A 19,619-nucleotide genomic window follows, 5' to 3' on the forward strand; every position below is an offset into this window, starting at 1 on the left:
GTGTACAGTAAGTAAAAACATTTCTTTATTAATACAAGTTAAAACACGCAACATCTCCTTTATTAAACTACAGAAAGTCAAAACATGTACAGCACAACAGTATGGTGTAATTAAAAAAAATTCTTTATTCATAAAATTTAAAAACGCAACATCTTTATTAAAGTACAGAAAGTCAAAACATTTACTGTACAAAAACATTTACAAAAAATAAACAACAGTTGAACAGTCACGCAAATTCGATCCCACCAGATTGTCCTTCCAGGTGCAAAATGCCGCAAAATGGCGCAAAATGCCATTAATGGAGTCTCGAACGATTTTCATTAAAGGATCTGAAATTGAAAAATAGCGCCGCAATTCCTCCACAATAGTCAGTCTTAAATTTTCAGGAAGCGCCCTTTTTTCGCGATTTCCTTCGTAGTTGACATTTTTGGCCCACCCGCAGTACACCAAGAAAGACATGTGGTGCTTAAAAATTAACATGTCATACTTCTGGGGTAAACCAGCACTCAACACCCTATACTTCTCCCTGAGTGCCGGTGGCAGCTCGCACAGTATGATGTCGGGCACCGTATCGATGCAAGCGTATGTAGGTTGGGTTCTGGGAGCGGGTGCTCTTCTGTGAGCGGGTGTGCTTGTGGCGGCGGGCGAGGGTTGGTTGTCTGGGAGGAAGCTTTCCTCCTGTCTTGGTCGCTGTGTTTTCTCCTGGCATGGTCTTGACGGGGTTGTCATGTTATCCTCCTCCTCAACGGCATACTGCACCGACACACTTTATCCGAGCAAATACCCAGTATGTACCTGGCAGATACCTGGAATGCGCCGCTCCTCACCTCTGACAAGCCCCGTTGCGTTTGCCTTCCCAGCCTGGGTTCATGCCTGGCTGACGGGCGGCTGATCTGTTAAATGATAATGATTAGGATTTAATAGGCTGCAATGCTTCGCGTGTATACCAGACGGCATAAATTCATGAATTATAATGCAGTATATATATATATACTGTGCAGTATTGCAGCCAGCGGGAATAAAATGCTTCAATCCCTGCTTGGAAAATACCTCAATGCACTCGGGCAGAAAACAGTCACAAACCTCAATACACCCGGGTATACCCGAATTCGTGGGACTAGCCAAGCTCGAATAAAGTGTGTCGCCAGTGTACATGTACACAAATTCTTCTGGTGGAGGGGGTGCGCTTGGTGTTGGAAGGCGGTCGAAGGTCCCATTCATCACATCTATGCCACCCTCCTGCTCCGGCGTCGGGGATACAGGGGCATGAACACTTAGCAAATTATGCATCCCCGCTATGTCAGTCTCTATCTTCTCAATCCGTAGATCCATCTTCTCCATCCGTTGATCCATATTTAGCATGGTCTCTAAAAGCAGATCTATCTTTACCAGCATAGTAGAGTGTGACGATGGGGAGGATTTGGCCTGGGATTAAAGGAGTTACACTCCAATTGGCCACCCTCTAACCTCACCAGGGAGACAAGGGGTTAACTGGGCTGAGGTCCAGAAATGTGATGTAACCCTTGTTATAACCTAAAAATGTGTATTCCACTGTGCCCCTGTTTTATTGTTATATCCGTGTCTGCATCACACACACACTAGGATCCTTCTGGGAGCACAAGGGTTAATAGTTGTTTAGTGATTATAGCCCTTTGTGTAATTTTCCCACCTTTTCAGGCACCATTTTGCAGGGTCCCATAGGCCGCCATTGGGCTCCATGTGTTTCAATGGCGAATCTTGCTGTTTGGGTCCTGTTTCCTGAGAAGACCAGCAGATGGCGTCCGAGAGGAGGAGTGGAGGTTTCCCATTGTAAGTCAATGGGCCCATTGACTTCAATGGAGAATCCTCGAAAGAGCTTTCCAGGAACGAGTTGGCTGCCGTCCAAACCGCAAAACCGCAAAGCGGATACATTTTCAATAGGAGAGCTTTGATCACTTAACAGTCAAGTTCAACGACAAGTGGCGTGGGAATAAACAGTTCTAGAGCACATAGAAATAAAATTCTTTTTGCCCCTAGTTCCTAGACCTCCCCCCACTCGACCACAACCGGGTCCCCATATCCTCGACCCCCGATAAGGGTCGAATCGAGAAGAGCGGGTTGCGCCATAGGTTCCAATGGCGGCGGCAGAAACAGCTCCAGAAATCGACGAAGTGTGAAAAGCTGAAATTTGGGAATCCATAGCTCCGGTTCTGGAGGGTCCAGAGGATCAGGGTTTGGGGTATCTGTAGTCACTGCTCCGGCATCGCTGCAGAACCATCCTTGACCCACTTGAACCAACCCGACGGAGTATGGACCCCCTTGAAAGTTCGGGACTTTTCCCATAGACTCTAATGGCGGCCAATCTCCATTGACCGGCTATGGCGGAAAACCCCCATTGACTTCAACGGCGGTGTCGCCCCGTTGAAAGTCTATGATGGCGGACTCCCGTAGCCGCCAACGGCGGCGGTTTGCCATTGAAAGTCTATGGCGGCGGAGCCCGTTGTTTTCAATGGTGATTTAGTGAAAAACCGGGATTTAATTTACAGCGGAGTTTTTGTATTAAAATAGGAAACGGTTTAAGGTGTATTTGTGTAAAAGAGAGAAAAGTTGCGCCAAAAGTGGGTTATCCTACTGTTCAGTATGTAGCTTCAGTCTTTGTACAATGCAGTTCCGCAGCCTGAGTCTCTCAGAGGTGATTCACCAACCTCTGTGTAGATACTGGTAGAAAAAAGGGGGTCCTCTGGCGCGTTGCTCTGCTTGTGGCTCCACGGCGTTTAAAGCATATAAAATAAGGGAGAGAAGAGAGGGAACCACAGTAAGGGACCAACACAGTGGTTATACACAGCTCTTCGTTTGAATAAGGGGGGGGGGGAGTAGGGGTGGTTAGAAGATCAGTGGAGGTTGAAAGATAATGCTGAATGAGAGGAGACACACTTACATCAAAATGTCTAATATCTTGAGTTGTTGTACTCTTCTCTTTATATGACTGTATTTGTTGAGGGTGAGGAAAAGCCTCCTGGTATCCTCCTTAGCAAAAAATAAAAGGGAAAAAAATAGTGCAATAAAATTAATTAACAGTTGAAAAAAAGAGATTTAACACTTACAAGCGGCCGATAATTTCAGGCATAGAGAGGGGATGCTGCCAGACTCCACAACGAGTCCCTTCCTGGGTTGGGGTGGTTTGTCCTGGCTGTTTCCCTGTTGGCAGATGATTACTGTGTTGGTCTTCACTGTAGGTGGCTGTGCTGAGAGTTTCCAAAAGCCCGTGCACAGGCTATGTCCTCCTCGAGCTGCCTGCCCCTCAGCATACACAGATTTCAGCTCCCTGCTCCGTTGCGCGTGCGCATGCGCAGACGGCGGGACGCTGAGCCAGATAGAGCAGGGGAATCAAATCCTCACTACGGTGGCTTGTAGTGGCCAAAAAACATCAAACGCGTTTAGCCAATGCTTCCTCGGAAATTATCGGCCGCTTGTAAGTGTTAAATCTCTTTTTTTCAACTGTTAATAAATTTTATTGCACTATTTTTTTCCCTTTTATTTTTTCTAAGGAGGATACCAGGAGGCTTTTCCTCACCCTCAACAAATACAGTCATATAAAGAGAAGAGTACAACAACTCAAGATATTAGACATTTTGATGCAAGTGTGTCTCCTCTCATTCAGCATTATCTTTCAACCTCCACTGATCTTCTAACCACCCCTACTCCCCCCCCTTATTCAAACGAAGAGCTGTGTATAACCACTGTGTTGGTCCCTTACTGTGGTCCCCTCTCTTCTCTCCCTTATTTTATATGCTTTAAACGCCGTGGAGCCACAAGCAGAGCAACGCGCCAGAGGACCCCCTTTTTTCTAAGGTGTATTTGTGTATCTCCGGTTCCGAAGGTCGTAGCAAGTCTCAAATTGGACCATAGGGTGTCCCAGTTCCGGCATTGAGAACTGGGAAGTTTGGACCTGCTGGACCCAACGGAACCGGATATTTTAATATGTATGTGTTTTATCTTTAATACTGTGTCCCAAGGTATGGATAAAAACCAGAGGAAATTCCCTTGGCCATCAGGTAGCAGATGATCAGAGAAGCGTCCCAATGTCTAGAAATTAAGTCTTGTTCAAAGGAGTTTATCACCTACACTGTTTACAGGAGGGCAGAGATGACTCAAACCAGAGCAGGCTATAAGTGTTCCATTTCACACCTTACAACAAAGGGTTTCCTGCCAGATATTCCATTTGGTAGAGTAGCTGGCATTCTTTATGCAAATGTGGGATTACAGAAATGAGACCCCAGCGTGCTACTGCGCATGTGCCAACTAGCAGGGGGGCATGGATCAAAATGTGTTCCCATGTCAGTGAGTGGCTAGAGGTAATTGAAAACCAATCACCTGTACTTAATGTTAAGGATAGGGTTACAAAAGGTATATAATCTGGGGTCAACCCTTTATCCTGTGTCTGTTCTATACCATCTTGATTGCTGAGAGAAACGCTATGCAATGTCTTCATGCCAGAGGTCTTTCATGTCTTTGGTGTCTTGATGACTATGAAGATTGCTGTGTGAACTGCCAGTCCAGATATGACTATTTCATCATTTCCATTTTAAGTAAGTGTCCATATTTTGCCTGTTATTTGTATATCTGTTGTGTTCACCTTTATCAAGGAATAAATTATATTTTATAATATCTAAGTCTCGTCCCAGTTCAAACCCAGTTAAATATATATTTATATATATATTGTATAAATTACAGCCTGCCATAAAGTCACCATGACATAGAGTTCCCGGAGATATCCACACTTAACCCATTCAGCATGCGTTCTAACGAGCTGGTTCTTGTGCATGGAGTGCTGTGGACATCTGGGTGGATGGGTGCAATGATGGATGGTGATTCCCTGGAGAGAAGCAGCAGCATCGTCGAAGGAGGATGGAGGAGGTGACCTGTGGATTTCCGGGAGAGAAGCAGCAGCGTCGTCGAAGAGGGATGGAGAAAGCCACCTGTGGATTTCCGGGCGAGAAGCGGCAGAGTTGTCTAAGCGTAATGGAGAAAGTGACCCGTGGATTTCTGGGACACCAGCGGCAGCATCGTCGAAGAGCAGTGGAGAAGATGGGCTGTGGGTTTCCGGGAGAGCGGCGGCAGCGCCGTGGACGAGTAGTGGAGAAGATGGGCGTAGATTTCTGGGAGAGCAGCGGCAGAGACGTCGAAGCATAATCGAGGAAGTGGCCTGCGGGTTCGATGGGTTGGCTGCCATTTGTTTTGCCTTGAGTGTACATCACAGAATTTCTTCTTGACATAATAAGGCTTACGTGTATTAAAACCCTTAGCCTTTGTGGTCAGCAGAAGGTTTTCTTTATTAGCCTTTAGCCTGTCACTTTGGCCTTGGCTTGGAAATGGCTTCCACCTTTTGCTTTTTCTGTGTGATAGGCACGGCAGAGGCGAGTGGGTTCCTGCGTCCGTAGAATCGGAGTTGATCCATGAAGCAGATGGCACAATGCAGTATCTGGACAAGGGCATGTTCAGTTACAGATCATCGAGTTGTGGTCTATGCAAAGTGTGTAACCTTTTATGCATGGCGACCAGGTACAGGTGTTGAAAGTGGGCATACTCTAATGTGAGTCATTAACGTATAAATACACCATCCATTTTGTGGATTCACTGCACATTGAATACACATCGACTAAACATCGAATATACATTCTTGTGTTTGTATTTCTTTCTACTTGCAGCAATGCCTGTTAAAAAGATTTCAAAGGATCTCAGCATGAGAATTAAGGAGATGTACACGAGCGGGCAACGAATTGTAGATATCCAACGCTGGTTAGCTGCTTCTGGCCTCGTTGTGCCATCAACCACCGTGTGCTATATTGCACACGGAAAAACCAAACAACGCACGAGGACACCAACGGTAACTAACGCATAAGTATATTTATATAACTATATAATACAGTATATCTATTATTGTTTATATTGCTGCATATTAATAGAACTATATATTGTGTAGATCTATCTAATTTTATAGTTATTTTGGTATATTTATATATCTACAGTATATAATACAGTATATCTATTATTGTTTATATTGCTGCATATTAAGAGAACTATACATTGTGTAGATCTATCTAATTTTATAGTTATTTCGGTATATTTATATAACTACAGTGTGACAGGGTAAATAAAAGCCTCCAGTTATATGCCTGGAAAACCTATGTCTAGTCTGCAGTGCAGCACTGACTAGGTTAACTTCAGCTGGGAACCTCAGGACAATTAGTTGGATCCCAGCTGCCTAATCAAGGTGTGTTAAAACCCAGGCTATAGACACATGGATCTTGGTTGTTGATGAGAGAAGAGTAAGCTGCTGCTAAAGAGATTTCCTGATACAAGGTCTGATAAACAAAGTAACTGTATTATAAACTGTCTGTCTCCTGCTTAGAAAAGGGATTGCTGCCTGAGTTACACACTGTCTGCTAAAGAGAAACTGTTTTGTTTTGTTTTTGCCGAAGAAAAGCTATTTTTGTTTTGTGTGTTGTATATCTGTTAAGGCTAAATAAATAAGCCTTGGCAAGAAACCCACGTGTGTAGTTGCATGTACCCTGCAACATACAGTATATAATAAAGTATATCTATTATTGTTTATATTGCTGCCTATTAATAGAACTATATAGTATAGATCTATCTCATTTTATTGTTATTTCGGTATATTTATATAACTACAGTATATAATACAGTATATCTATTATTGTTTATATTGCTGCATATTAATAGAACTATATATTGTGGAGATCTATCTAATTTTATACTATTTTTACTGTAAATGATGTGCTGTACTTGTGGCCTACTGCACTGTAACTTACCGGATTGTTGTTTTTCTGTACACTGTAGGGAGACAACTCTTCTGGTCGACAAAATAGTGAAGAGAATGATGAGAAGAGTGCCTTAAGGGTCAAATACACTCTGCAGCAAAATCACAATCTCACTGTATCCGAGACCAGCATAAAGAAGATGAGACGCAGAATTGGATGGAAATATGGACGTGTAAGGTTAGTACTGGACAGTCGACAATAGGGGAAGAATCACAGCTCTACCTTAATAATCCTAAGTGTACAGAGGGTGGTGGTGCATAGGGAAGGGATTGTATATTAACAGGATGATCAAGAGATGATCACAAAAAGGTTCCCATTTGCGTGCACTCAACCTAATAGTCAAAATTAGATACTATGGTATCAAAATCCTGCATATGCTATGCAGACACCAGGGAGGTAAATACAAAAATAATACAATTTTATTTAAACTCTTCTATATGAAAAACTATATACACACAAATAAAATATTATTAAAACCTCTAGCATGCCTTGTTAGATACACTGTATACTGTAAGGAATCCGCTCCGCGGTTTACTGGTTGCTTTACCTTGCAGACTTGTGCAGTCCTGGAGTACCTCTCCTGATGTTTGCTGCAGCCTGGATTCACTCACCAAAGCAATACACACTCCCTCTGGTATCTATTGCAGCTGTGCAGCCTTTCATTGCAAACTATACTTGCATTCACTCATTAGGGGCAGTACCTTCACACCCCCGCCGGGGATTGGCCCGCTGGCCTTTAAGTATTGCTTGCCCATAATGCTCCTTGCCGAGCATAGTCCTAACTGGATGTCAACTGTTTTGCCACAAGCTCTCGCTTGTTCCCCTTTGCTGATACCAGGTCACGCCCTGCGTCCTTCAGCTTCCTTCAAGCCGTTTGTTCTCCGATGCTGATTCCAGGTTACGTCCTGCATCCTTCAGCTCCCTTCAAGCCGCTTGTTCCCTTATGCTGATACGGAGGTTTCCCCTGCGTCCTTCAGCTTCTGTTCCCCTGTGCTGAAGCAGAGGTTTCGTCCCTGCGTCCTTCAGCCTCCTGGATTCCTGCACTAAAGTAGAGGTTCGTCCCTGCGTTCTGCAGTCTCCTGGATTCCTGTACTGTAGCGGAGGTTTCCCTGTATCTACAGCTTCCTGGTTCCTGGGGCCTACTCTTTCCCTAATATAGAGAGGCCGTGTCCTGGTTCCTGCGCTGAATCAGTGGATTCCCTTGCCCGCTCAGGACTTTTGCGTTGTAGCACTGGTGCACCCGTACAGCAAGACGGTGTGCCATTCTGGTCTGCCTACCATCTCCTGTGACCAGCACCATGGGCCATGGTCGTCGCTCGCGCAAAGGCCAACCCCGCGCTCCTAAGCTGAAGCGGGTCTCTCCTATCTCCTTGTTGCCAAACTCCTGCATGGACAATGTTTATCCTGACGTCTCCTGTTCTGACCCTGGCTTGTACAACGACGACGCTGTCTTCTCCAATCCTGATCCTGCGACATACGACTACGAACTGCGCAACCCGGATCAGCCTGCGCGGTCTCAGGTCGGTGCTTTTACAATCCCACCTCAGCCTCGCGGTCCGGTCCTGGTTTGTGGCGAGCAGAACCTTGACAGTATGCTCGGCCCTACAAACTCGGACCCCGCTGAGGTGTGGGTTGGTAAGTTTTTTCCTAAAAACCTGTCCCAGCCTGTAGACCAGTCCCAGTTTGAGGATAATTATTTGTGCGATATAATACCTCTGATGGAAGATCCGTTTATGTTGGAGGGCTTGACTCCCTTGCAAAAGAAATGCCGTAATAATCTGGTTTATAAGGCTTACTGCCTCAGAGACTTAAAACAGTATCTGGCCAGTGTTTTGGCCATTGCTAAAATTGCCTGCTCCCCTGATTCCCCTTTAACTGGGGAGGAGCTGAGTCCTGAGGATCTGGTCAACGCCTGTAGTACACTCAATGCCCTGACTTTATCCTTGGACATTCCTATAGTATTCCCGGAACCTTCCGTCATGGTGGCTCTCGCTCACGAGACGCTGCATGTACTTTCCCGTGCATTGGATGATTGCTTGTTAAAACAGGATCGTCTCTTAGCCGCTCACGCCGTCGTTTGGCGGTATCCCTCAGCTACCAGTCCTGTTGCTAAACCGGGGGACGTATCTCTCTCTCCGGGAGATGACCAAACAGAACTATTACCAATATCTCCCAACGTAGCAACTGCCACAGTCCCAAGCTCTGATTGTATGCCTGGGTTCCCTGACACTAATGATATGTCTACATTAACCCCTGCCGATCAGTCCTGTGAGGTCCCTTTGGAGAACACACATGTGTCACTAACTAACACTAAGGTTCTTGTATCAGAGAATAAGTCCCTTGGTTCTCCTATTTCTAGCTTTGAATCCCTCTCTCTAGGTCTTGAGGGTTTTCCAGCTTTAACCTCTGCTAGGCAGTCCTGTGTACTTTCCCCGTCAGAGAAAGAATCCCTAAATTCTGTTCCCAGGGTCATTTCTGTATTAACCCCTGAGGGGCAGCTCTCTGAGTCTCCTTTGATAATTCCCTGTTCTCTGCCAGCCACGGTCACGCCCCTAGCTCCAGAGGAGAGATCCCTTGTCTCTCCTAATACAGAGAAAAAATTTCCTGTGTTTTACTCTCAGGCACTGTCTGCATTAACCCCTGTAAATTCTTGCTGCCTTCAAGTTGATGCCTTCGTTTTAGCCTCAGAGAATGAGTCCACAAGTCAGACAGCAGAGGTTGCATTGAGGGATTCCCATAACCGTACGGAGTCCCTAGATATTCTTTGCTATAAATCCCCTGCTTCAGCTCAAGTTTCCGCAGTTTCGTCTCCGGAGACTTCGGCTAAAGTTCTGGTTCCTGATAAATGTATTCAGGAGTCAGGTTTTTCCCTAAGCTTAGTCGCAGAGTTCCTTCTCCCGGGTATTTCACTGAACCAGCCTGTCGCCCACATAGCGGTGATCCCTGCTTCAGCGCATAGTTCCCACATTATGGAGTCTGCAGTAAGTTCTGGTTTCCCAGACATTCCTTACCAAATACCTACTTCAGAGACCAGTACAGTTATGATTAACCCCCATGTACTGTCTGAGTTCTCCTCCTCTTTAAGCTTAGGGTTAAAGGCATACAGTAGTCTGTATGTCTCTCCTGGGGTTCATATTGTGTTCCCAGGAATGTTTGCTGACGCACGGTTTTCTCCCAAGAGTGACGCTTTTCCATATAGATTAGTAAAAAGCTTGCACACTCTTTCCCTTTTCGCTGAATTGTGTCTTTCTAGTTTTGAGACTCTGAGAGGTAATGATGCTCCTTCTGATTCTGAAGCCCTTCCTACAAGGGGTATCCTGTCTGGGGGTCCCCCTGATTTCTCTCTCCAGGCTAATTCTCCAGGGATCAGCATATCTGTGGTCACTCCCTTAGTACTGTCTGAGGTCACCATGCATATATTACAAGTCCTGGGGTTTAACTCTGAGCTGTTTAGCTGTCCTGCCTTTGCTGAAACCCAGTCCCTCAGTACTGTGTCTAAATATGCCCCAGCAAACATGGGGTTATTCTGGGAAGAAATTAAAACTCCTGTCTTAAAGGGTATTTTTTCTCACATGTCCAGCAAATCTAGAACCTCAGTAATTGTTTCTAAGTCACTTATCAATACATCTGATTTTTTCTCTAATCAAACCCAGACACCCTCACTATCGGTTAGGAGTCCTGTGATCAGAGATTTTGCACTAGAAAACACACCCATTCATGTTTTTGTCAGGTTAGGTACCCCTGTGGTTAGGGCCATTGCAGTTTCGGAAAAGACTCCTTGTACTCCTAAGGTGCCTGTCATTAAGAGTTTTCATAGTTCATACTTGCTGCTTGTTGATTCTCAGGGTCCGGTCACTGAGGTACAGACTTCAGCTTCTGATATTAGCTTCCCTCCCACCACTACCCTGGCTCTGCCTTTTTCTCAAGCTACTGATTTGAAGATCCCAAGGACTATTCCTGATTCACTGACAATATTATCTCCCAATGAAGATTTCCCAGTATTAGAGAACTCTACTGTTGTTTGCTTCTCTGCTCCTGCTAAATCATGGTTTTGTCCCTCGGAATTTTCGGTTGCCCCTGTTATTTCCTCTCAGTTAGAAATACTCTGTACGTATCCCAAGATTTCGGTCCCTATGCCTGGTTTACTGCTTGCCTTGTCACCTTCCATACCAATACCGGGAGATGCTTCTAACCAGCCTATACCCTTACTAACCATTACCTGGGAACCTTCTAGAGGAGAGATTCCTCGCAAATTCCAACATGCAGTGGTCAGCCAAGACTTTTTCTGTTACAAAGTTTCTCCTGGGGTATTCGATCAACTATCAGGTCCGCTGATCCTAGATTCAGGTTTCTTTATTAAGGACTGGGCTTTCAGTTGGGGTTCTTCTACCGTTTTTGCTCTGGAACTCTCTGGTTCTTCACAGCCCTGGATTTCCAAGACATTTTGCGAGGCGAGCCATGTACGAAGGATGTTTCTTCCATCAATCTCATATCCTAGAACTGTACTCACCAAGGAACTGCTCGTTTACGGATCCCCTTTCCACCTAAAGAACTTTAGGAACAACTCGATGTCTCCGAGACCCATGGATGGCCCTGTCTGGCCGCAGTTTTCACCATGGGGTGGGGGTACACTAAGGAGTAACCACGAGTCTCTGGACCACGACTCTACCCCCAATCCTAGACGGTTCAGCAACAATTCCCGGTCCCCCAACTCTAGGTGTGCTCATGTTCGCCCGGAGGTCTCGCGTGAAGGGGGGGGTACTGTAAGGAATCCGCTCCGCGGTTTACTGGTTGCTTTACCTTGCAGACTTGTGCAGTCCTGGAGTACCTCTCCTGATGTTTGCTGCAGCCTGGATTCACTCACCAAAGCAATACACACTCCCTCTGGTATCTATTGCAGCTGTGCAGCCTTTCATTGCAAACTATACTTGCATTCACTCATTAGGGGCAGTACCTTCACACCCCCGCCGGGGATTGGCCCGCTGGCCTTTAAGTATTGCTTGCCCATAATGCTCCTTGCCGAGCATAGTCCTAACTGGATGTCAACTGTTTTGCCACAAGCTCTCGCTTGTTCCCCTTTGCTGATACCAGGTCACGCCCTGCGTCCTTCAGCTTCCTTCAAGCCGTTTGTTCTCCGATGCTGATTCCAGGTTACGTCCTGCATCCTTCAGCTCCCTTCAAGCCGCTTGTTCCCTTATGCTGATACGGAGGTTTCCCCTGCGTCCTTCAGCTTCTGTTCCCCTGTGCTGAAGCAGAGGTTTCGTCCCTGCGTCCTTCAGCCTCCTGGATTCCTGCACTAAAGTAGAGGTTCGTCCCTGCGTTCTGCAGTCTCCTGGATTCCTGTACTGTAGCGGAGGTTTCCCTGTATCTACAGCTTCCTGGTTCCTGGGGCCTACTCTTTCCCTAATATAGAGAGGCCGTGTCCTGGTTCCTGCGCTGAATCAGTGGATTCCCTTGCCCGCTCAGGACTTTTGCGTTGTAGCACTGGTGCACCCGTACAGCAAGACGGTGTGCCATTCTGGTCTGCCTACCATCTCCTGTGACCAGCACCATGGGCCATGGTCGTCGCTCGCGCAAAGGCCAACCCCGCGCTCCTAAGCTGAAGCGGGTCTCTCCTATCTCCTTGTTGCCAAACTCCTGCATGGACAATGTTTATCCTGACGTCTCCTGTTCTGACCCTGGCTTGTACAACGACGACGCTGTCTTCTCCAATCCTGATCCTGCGACATACGACTACGAACTGCGCAACCCGGATCAGCCTGCGCGGTCTCAGGTCGGTGCTTTTACAATCCCACCTCAGCCTCGCGGTCCGGTCCTGGTTTGTGGCGAGCAGAACCTTGACAATACACCAAATCGTTAGTATACAGTATACTGATGCCTGACACGGGAAACAGAAGAAATGTACTCAAAATATTTGCTTATATAACAAGGTAAGTATAATCACACATATATTGGTTACTTGAGGACAAAATATACATCCAAATGATGTCCTGTCCCTATCCTATCACGGTAAGTATCAGCCAAGATAAGTTCTCATATAGTGCATATAGTGTTATTATGCACAGGTATAACCATCATAAATATGCCTCGCCGAACTAACATATGGTTATGGCTAGCATATGAGAGGTTTAGTTATCTTTTTCCAAATGTTGGATGCTATAATGGTTTAACCAATGTGTGTTTACAGCCAAATATTTGCATATAATTAGATTAATACAACCATATGCCTGCTTCCGCGTGTCTATTGATTTCGGCGTTGCACCGCATGCTGCACCTAGCTGGCTGACGTCATCAGTCAGTGCGTCGCCAGGATTGCCCGACAGCTGTTTCGCGACCTAAACCGGCGCTTCTTCAAGGGGAGGAGTGTACCTGCACTCCTAGCGCTGGAGCTTATATACCTCCCCTGGAGGCGGGGCTTAAGGATTACCTAATGAATATTCATGATCCCTTTCGTCCCTTTTCAGGGCTGATTGTAATCATTTCCAAGATATCAACAGAGTGATAATAAAGTGAACATTTTGTCACTCATACGCAATCAGCTCCTGCTTTACAGAGTCCTTTGATCTGCAATGTTCACTTTATTATCACTCTGTTGATATCCTGGAAATGAGAGCCGACATTCGTCATAAGAATGTGTATTAATCCATATAACTTTTAGCATCATATTGGATGCTAACACTAAGAGGTTTGATTACGATCAGCCCTGAAACGGGACGAAAGGGATCGTCAGCCAGCTAGGAGCAGCATGCGGTACACAGAACGCCGAAATCAACAGACACGCGGAAGCAGGCATATGGTTGTATTAATCTAATTATATGCAAATATTTGGCTGTAAACACACATTGGTTAAACCATTATAGCATCCAACATATGGAAAGAGATAACTAAACCTCTCATACGCTAGCCATAACCATATGTTAGTTCGGTGAGGCATATTTATGATGGTTATACCTGTGCATAATAACACTATATGCACTATATGAGAACATATCTTGGCTGATACTTACCGTGATAGGATAGAGAAAGGACATCATTTGTATGTATATTTTGTCCTCAAGTAACCAATATATGTGTGATTATACTTACCTTGTTATATAAGCAAATATTTTGGGTACATTTCTTCTGTTTCCCGTGTCAGGCATCAGTATATACTAACGATTTGGTGTATACAGTGTATCTAACAAGGCATGCTAGAGGTTTTAATAATATTTTATTTGTGTGTATATAGTTTTTCATATAGAAGAGTTTAAATAAAATTGTATTATTTTTGTATTTACCTCCCTGGTATCTGCATAGCATATGCAGGATTTTGATACCATAGTATCTAATTTTGACTTTTAGGTTGAGTGCAAGCAAATGGGGACCTTTTTGTGATCAACTCTTGATCATCCTGTTAATAGTACTGGACAGTACAGGAGGTTAAAGTGTTGTTTAAGAAACTGTACTGTACCTATAAAATTATTCCTTGTCATTACAGAGCGTACCCTATGATAAGGGACGTTAACAAGATCAAGAGAGTGGTCCAGGCCCAGGCATGGATCGACAGTGGAGAAACTTTCCAGGATTGCATCTCCACTTACGAGTCTACTGTATCGCTGGAGAGATTTGCCACCTTTGCATTCCACAAAAAAGGTTGCATATCTATAAAGCCGCGTCCAAAAAACCCAGTGAAGATGCATGTGTGGGGTGCCATCTCTAGGTGTGGATCAGGATGCATCGTCATCTTTGAAGGTACAGTAAAATATGTCACACGCTTTTGCCTTATGCACTGTACTGTACTAGTGTGCAGTTTTTGGAGCACTTTTCTTTTCTTGTTATAGGAATCATGAATAAAGCTTTTTTCCAAGAGCAAATTGTGCCTGAGATTGTGGAATACATCACACGTGAGTTCCCGGATGGTCACCGTTTCTACCAGGACAACGATCCGAAGCACACCGCGTCAACAGCGCATATTCTTGAGCGCGGTATCAACTGGGTGAAGACGCCAGCGGAGTAAGTGCGGTAACCGTGTCTCATTTTTTCCCACTGTTTTTACTGTGTACTGTATCTCTTTAACTAATTTCTTTTTTTCCCCCCAATGACAGATCGCCAGACTTCAATCCTATCAAAATGGTCTAGCATCAGCTGAAGGACCATATCCAAAAAGTCGTGAAACCCTCCAAAAAGGATGAGTTGGCGCAAGGCATAATGAGTTTTTGGAACGATGTGCTCACCGTGGAAGGATGCAATAAATATATTGACCATATTGCGACTGTGTTGTCCATTGTGATCGCGCGTAATGGGCAAGCATCAGGAAGGTAGTATGGTATAGTACTGTACTGTAGTATGGTAAGTACAGGCACACCAAGTACAGTATGATACAGGTAAGTATGGCATAGATTTTTTCTTTCCTGAGAGAGCAGCACTAGCCATCTGGTTAGAAAGTATTTAACAGTAGTCACAGTATACAGTAATTCCAGTATAGACTAGTTTGACAGTACTAACTGCATACTGTAGTCCAATATGGAGTAGCTATACAGTACATAATGCCATAATATGCACCTAACTGCTCAATTTTTTTCTTTCCTGAGAGAGCAGCACTAGCCATCTGGTTACAAAGTATTTAACAGTAGTTACAGTATACAGTAGTTCCAGTATAGACTAGTTTGACAGTACTAACTGCATACTGTAGTCCAACATGGAGTAGCTATACAGTACACAATGCCACAATATGCACCTAACTGCTCAATTTTTTTCTTTCCTGAGAGAGCAGCACTAGCCATCTGGTTGCAAAGTATTTAATAGTAGTTACAGTATACAGTAGTTCCAGTATAGACTAGTTTGACAGTACTGTACTATACAGTACACAATGCCATAATACAGTATGCACATAACTGCACTAATTTTTTCTTTTATTGTCTTTTCAGAAAAAAAAGTATGGACTGGCGGGGGAGGGGGGTATCATGTGTAAAGTTTGTGAACTGTGTGTACAGTTAAGTGTATCTAAACTGCAGTCATGATTTACATAAAACCTCCCCTCTCTCAATGAACTACTGTACTGTACACAGAATGAGGAAGAAGATAAAGATGGAAAAATGTATATTATTATATATATTATTATATATTATATATTATTAATTAATATTATTATCAATGTGCATTATTCATGATTATCCACCGGCCCTCAATTTTCAACTGACAGAAGAACTGAATAAAGACTGCAGTTTGTATTATTCATGATTATTTGTATATTTGTATTTTTTGTTCCTGATAAAATAAAATAAATATTTCTTTACATTCATGATAATCATAATCATTGAACCCCCCACCCCCCTCTACACCAAAGAAAAAGAAAGAATGACAAAAAGTGGTAAATTACTGCACCAAAAACATGAATAAGATTATGTTTTTTTTAACTCTCAATTTCACAGTGCTGTGCAAATCAGATTTACATATCAAATTCGAGAAGGGATTATCACAAGCGTTACCGTAAACAAAGCCTCAAAGGGTTGGGGGGGTGGATGGGCGAGTCATGCGCAGTAATCATCAGCTAGCTCCCTTCCCAAAGAGGATTACAGAGAGGTGACTCAAAGCCAACAATAGGAAAATTAATGAATGGTTTTGAGGATTACACGCAGGCGCAGAAAGGGGATGCTCGGCTAGGGACGGGCGATTAAAAACACAATGACCAGCTTTAGAAAAGGAATAGTTCTGGAGAGGTGTCTGTCGATAAGAGGTTCAAATCCTTGAGCGAGCCTTGTGTGTGTGCGTGGGGGAGGGGGATATAGGGTACAGCTGCATGAAGGATTAGCTGTACTGTAGTTCAAAAAATTGACTTATTTTCAAAGGCTGGTCATCATAATAATTTGATCCCTACACCCCCAAATACAGTACCTAAAAAAGACACAAATCAAAGATGTGCAGTCAAACGCACAGTGTCGCAGTCAAAAGCTACAGCACAGATTGAATATCGTAATATCAAGATGGTTTGGGCAGGCTTGTGGAGAAAATAAAAATAAAAAATGAGGAGAAAAAAAAATATATATATTTTTTTGGTCACTCACTCTTGAACTTCGCAAGCAAACAGTGGTGAAGTTACAGATGCATGCGCAGTAATCATCAGCTATCAAGCAGGAATGTTATTAAACCAGAAAGATACACATTCAAAGGAATGGTGTGGTAGAGGTGTACTGTACTGTAGATAAGAAGTTGAAATACTGCAGTGCAGTAAATTAGCCTGTGTGTGTGCGGGGGCGAGCGAAGGGAGAGCGCTGTACATGCCGAAATGTGATACTGTTACAGTACACGCCTATGCGTTTAAATAATTTTCAAATGAGACATACAGCACTGCACATGCATGTATAAATATGCAAATTTACAATTACTGCACGCGCACACGCAGACTGTGTACTGACGTAGGTTGAACTGCTAAAGTATTAGACTTTGAAGACAACAGCTCGCGAACGCCCCCCTGAGTTTTTAGATGGTATTGCAGGCAGCGCTAATAAAATGCTAATATTACGAGCGCTAAAATACCGCAATATACTCCGGAAAAAAAAAACATACTGCATCTGCCCGCGGTTATCAGAGTTGCGCCACTACGGCTGCACTAGAATAAAGGTGGCCGCAGCTGTAATGATGGATACATAGACAATATAGGGCTGGTGCCAGCCTGAACTATTGTAATGTAGGGGCTATTTCTGCCGGTAATCCGGTTCTGATCCGAATCGGAGTTCAATGACTGGCATGACATGGGGAAAACACGCACTATTGCCCAATGTTTTGGCGCATTTCAATATTTTTAACAGACCCGTTAAAAAATGCGTTATTTTGGGCGAAGATTGCATGATAAATAACCATTTTTTATTTTTCACAGCAATACTGAATTTCTAACAAACATTGATGTCGCTAGGCCAGTTTTCTATTTTAGTTTCTCTTATTGGTCTCCTTGAATCCTGCATTCTACTCCATATAATGCGCCCCCACCCCCCTACCCCCATTGTACTGTGCTGCATTGGTGCTTTAGAAATAAACGATAATAGTAAAATGATATATTGTGGCATATACATCTTCCTGTGCATTGTGATAATTTTGGATATATGTGTGTGCATTTCTTTTTAGAAATATAATTTATTCATAAAGATATGACTAAAGAAGAGCCACCAAATAAATAAAGGGGATGGACAATCTAACTTATGAGGAGAGGCTAGCTAAATTAGATTTATTTACATTAGAAAAGAGGCATCTAAGAGGGGATATGATAACTATATACAAATATATTCGGGGACAATACAAGGCGCTTTCAAAAGAACTATTCATCCCAAGGGCAGTACAAAGGACTCAGGACCATCCCTTAAGGTTGGAGGGAAGGAGAATTCACCAGCAAAAAAAGAAATGGTTCTTCACAGTAAGGGCAGTTACAATGTGGAATTCATTACCCATGTCACAAAATGAAGCATTTTATATTTTAAATTAGTAAATTAACTTGACTGATAAGCAGTTTGCACAATAGATACCGGTATATAAAAGTTAACCGGCAGATAAACTAGATTAGTTCAAAAAAAGGTTGGACATCTTTTTAGATAGGAAAGGTATACAGGGATATACCAAATAAGTAAACATGGGAAGAATGGTGATCCAGGGAGTAATCCGATTGCCAATTCTTGGAGTCAGGAAGGAATCTATTTTTCCCCTTATGAGATATCATTGGATGAAACCTTGGCTCCTTGCAGACGCACTTCGGAGTAGGGACTCCCTTTCCAAAATGTTACTGTTATGTGAATCACTTCTCCCCTGTACAGGCATATCCCGATTTAAGGACACTCACTTTATGTCACGCCTGTATGCCCGCAGACCTGGCAAGACCCCAGTACTGAGGTGGGAAAGGTATTACACCACACACCCACAGCGGTGGGAGCAAGCCCGGAGTGTGGTATAGCGTTGCTGAGCCTGTAGAAAGAGTGATTAGCGATACTTGCAATGTCTTTAGGAGTATGCGTAGGGATAGTCGTGTCCGTGTGCCAATGTCCAAGGGGTCCAGAGGGTAGAATCGTCGGGGTACAAAGCCAGGGCCTAGGGTTCCAGAAAGCAGCATAGTCGAGAGCGTAGCAAGGTTTAAAGGGGTACAGAGAGCAGAGTAGTCCAGAACAAGCAGGGGTCAAAGCCAGGGAAATCCAAAGGTGAACACAGGAGCAGGATACCGCAGGGACACAGAGGGAGCACAGCATAGGTCAGCACACAGGGAAACAGGAACTATGCAGAGCGAGGAAGAAGTGGACAGACAGGGATTATAAAGGAAGGTGTACCAATGACAGAGAGGGGAGGAGCAGAGAGAGAAGTGGGAGAAGATAGAGATAGGTCAGGGAGAAGAGAGGAGGAGACAGAAGGGGCAGTCAGGGGAGTGACCAGTAGGGATTGGGAGGAGGAGTCAGGATCGTGGCAGGGTAGAGAAGAGGAGCATGTGCACGCGCCCTCTGTAAGTTGTGGGTGCGCACGCACAGGCCGTGAGAACGAGATGGCCCGCAGGGACTGGGAGGACGCAGAGGGCGGAGAGAGCCCGGAGGAGGAGCGTGTGCGCGCGCCCTGCGTGAGCGGAGGGGGAACATGCACAGGCCGCGTCACCAGGCGCTCGGAGTACCATGCTGCGGGAACCGTGCTGGAGGGAGGCAGAGGAACGGACGGGACCACCAGGGATGGCAAGGTATTGTTCGTGGTTGCAGCGGGTGACTGGGAGTGGGGAGCGCCATTGCAGGAGCTCGGGGAGCACGCGGGTGCGCGAGGTCTGCGGGGCATACGCTGAGGAAGTGGGAGAGAGGTAGA

This window comes from Ascaphus truei, chromosome 15, assembly GCF_040206685.1.
Source record: "Ascaphus truei isolate aAscTru1 chromosome 15, aAscTru1.hap1, whole genome shotgun sequence".
NCBI lineage: Eukaryota > Metazoa > Chordata > Amphibia > Anura > Ascaphidae > Ascaphus > Ascaphus truei.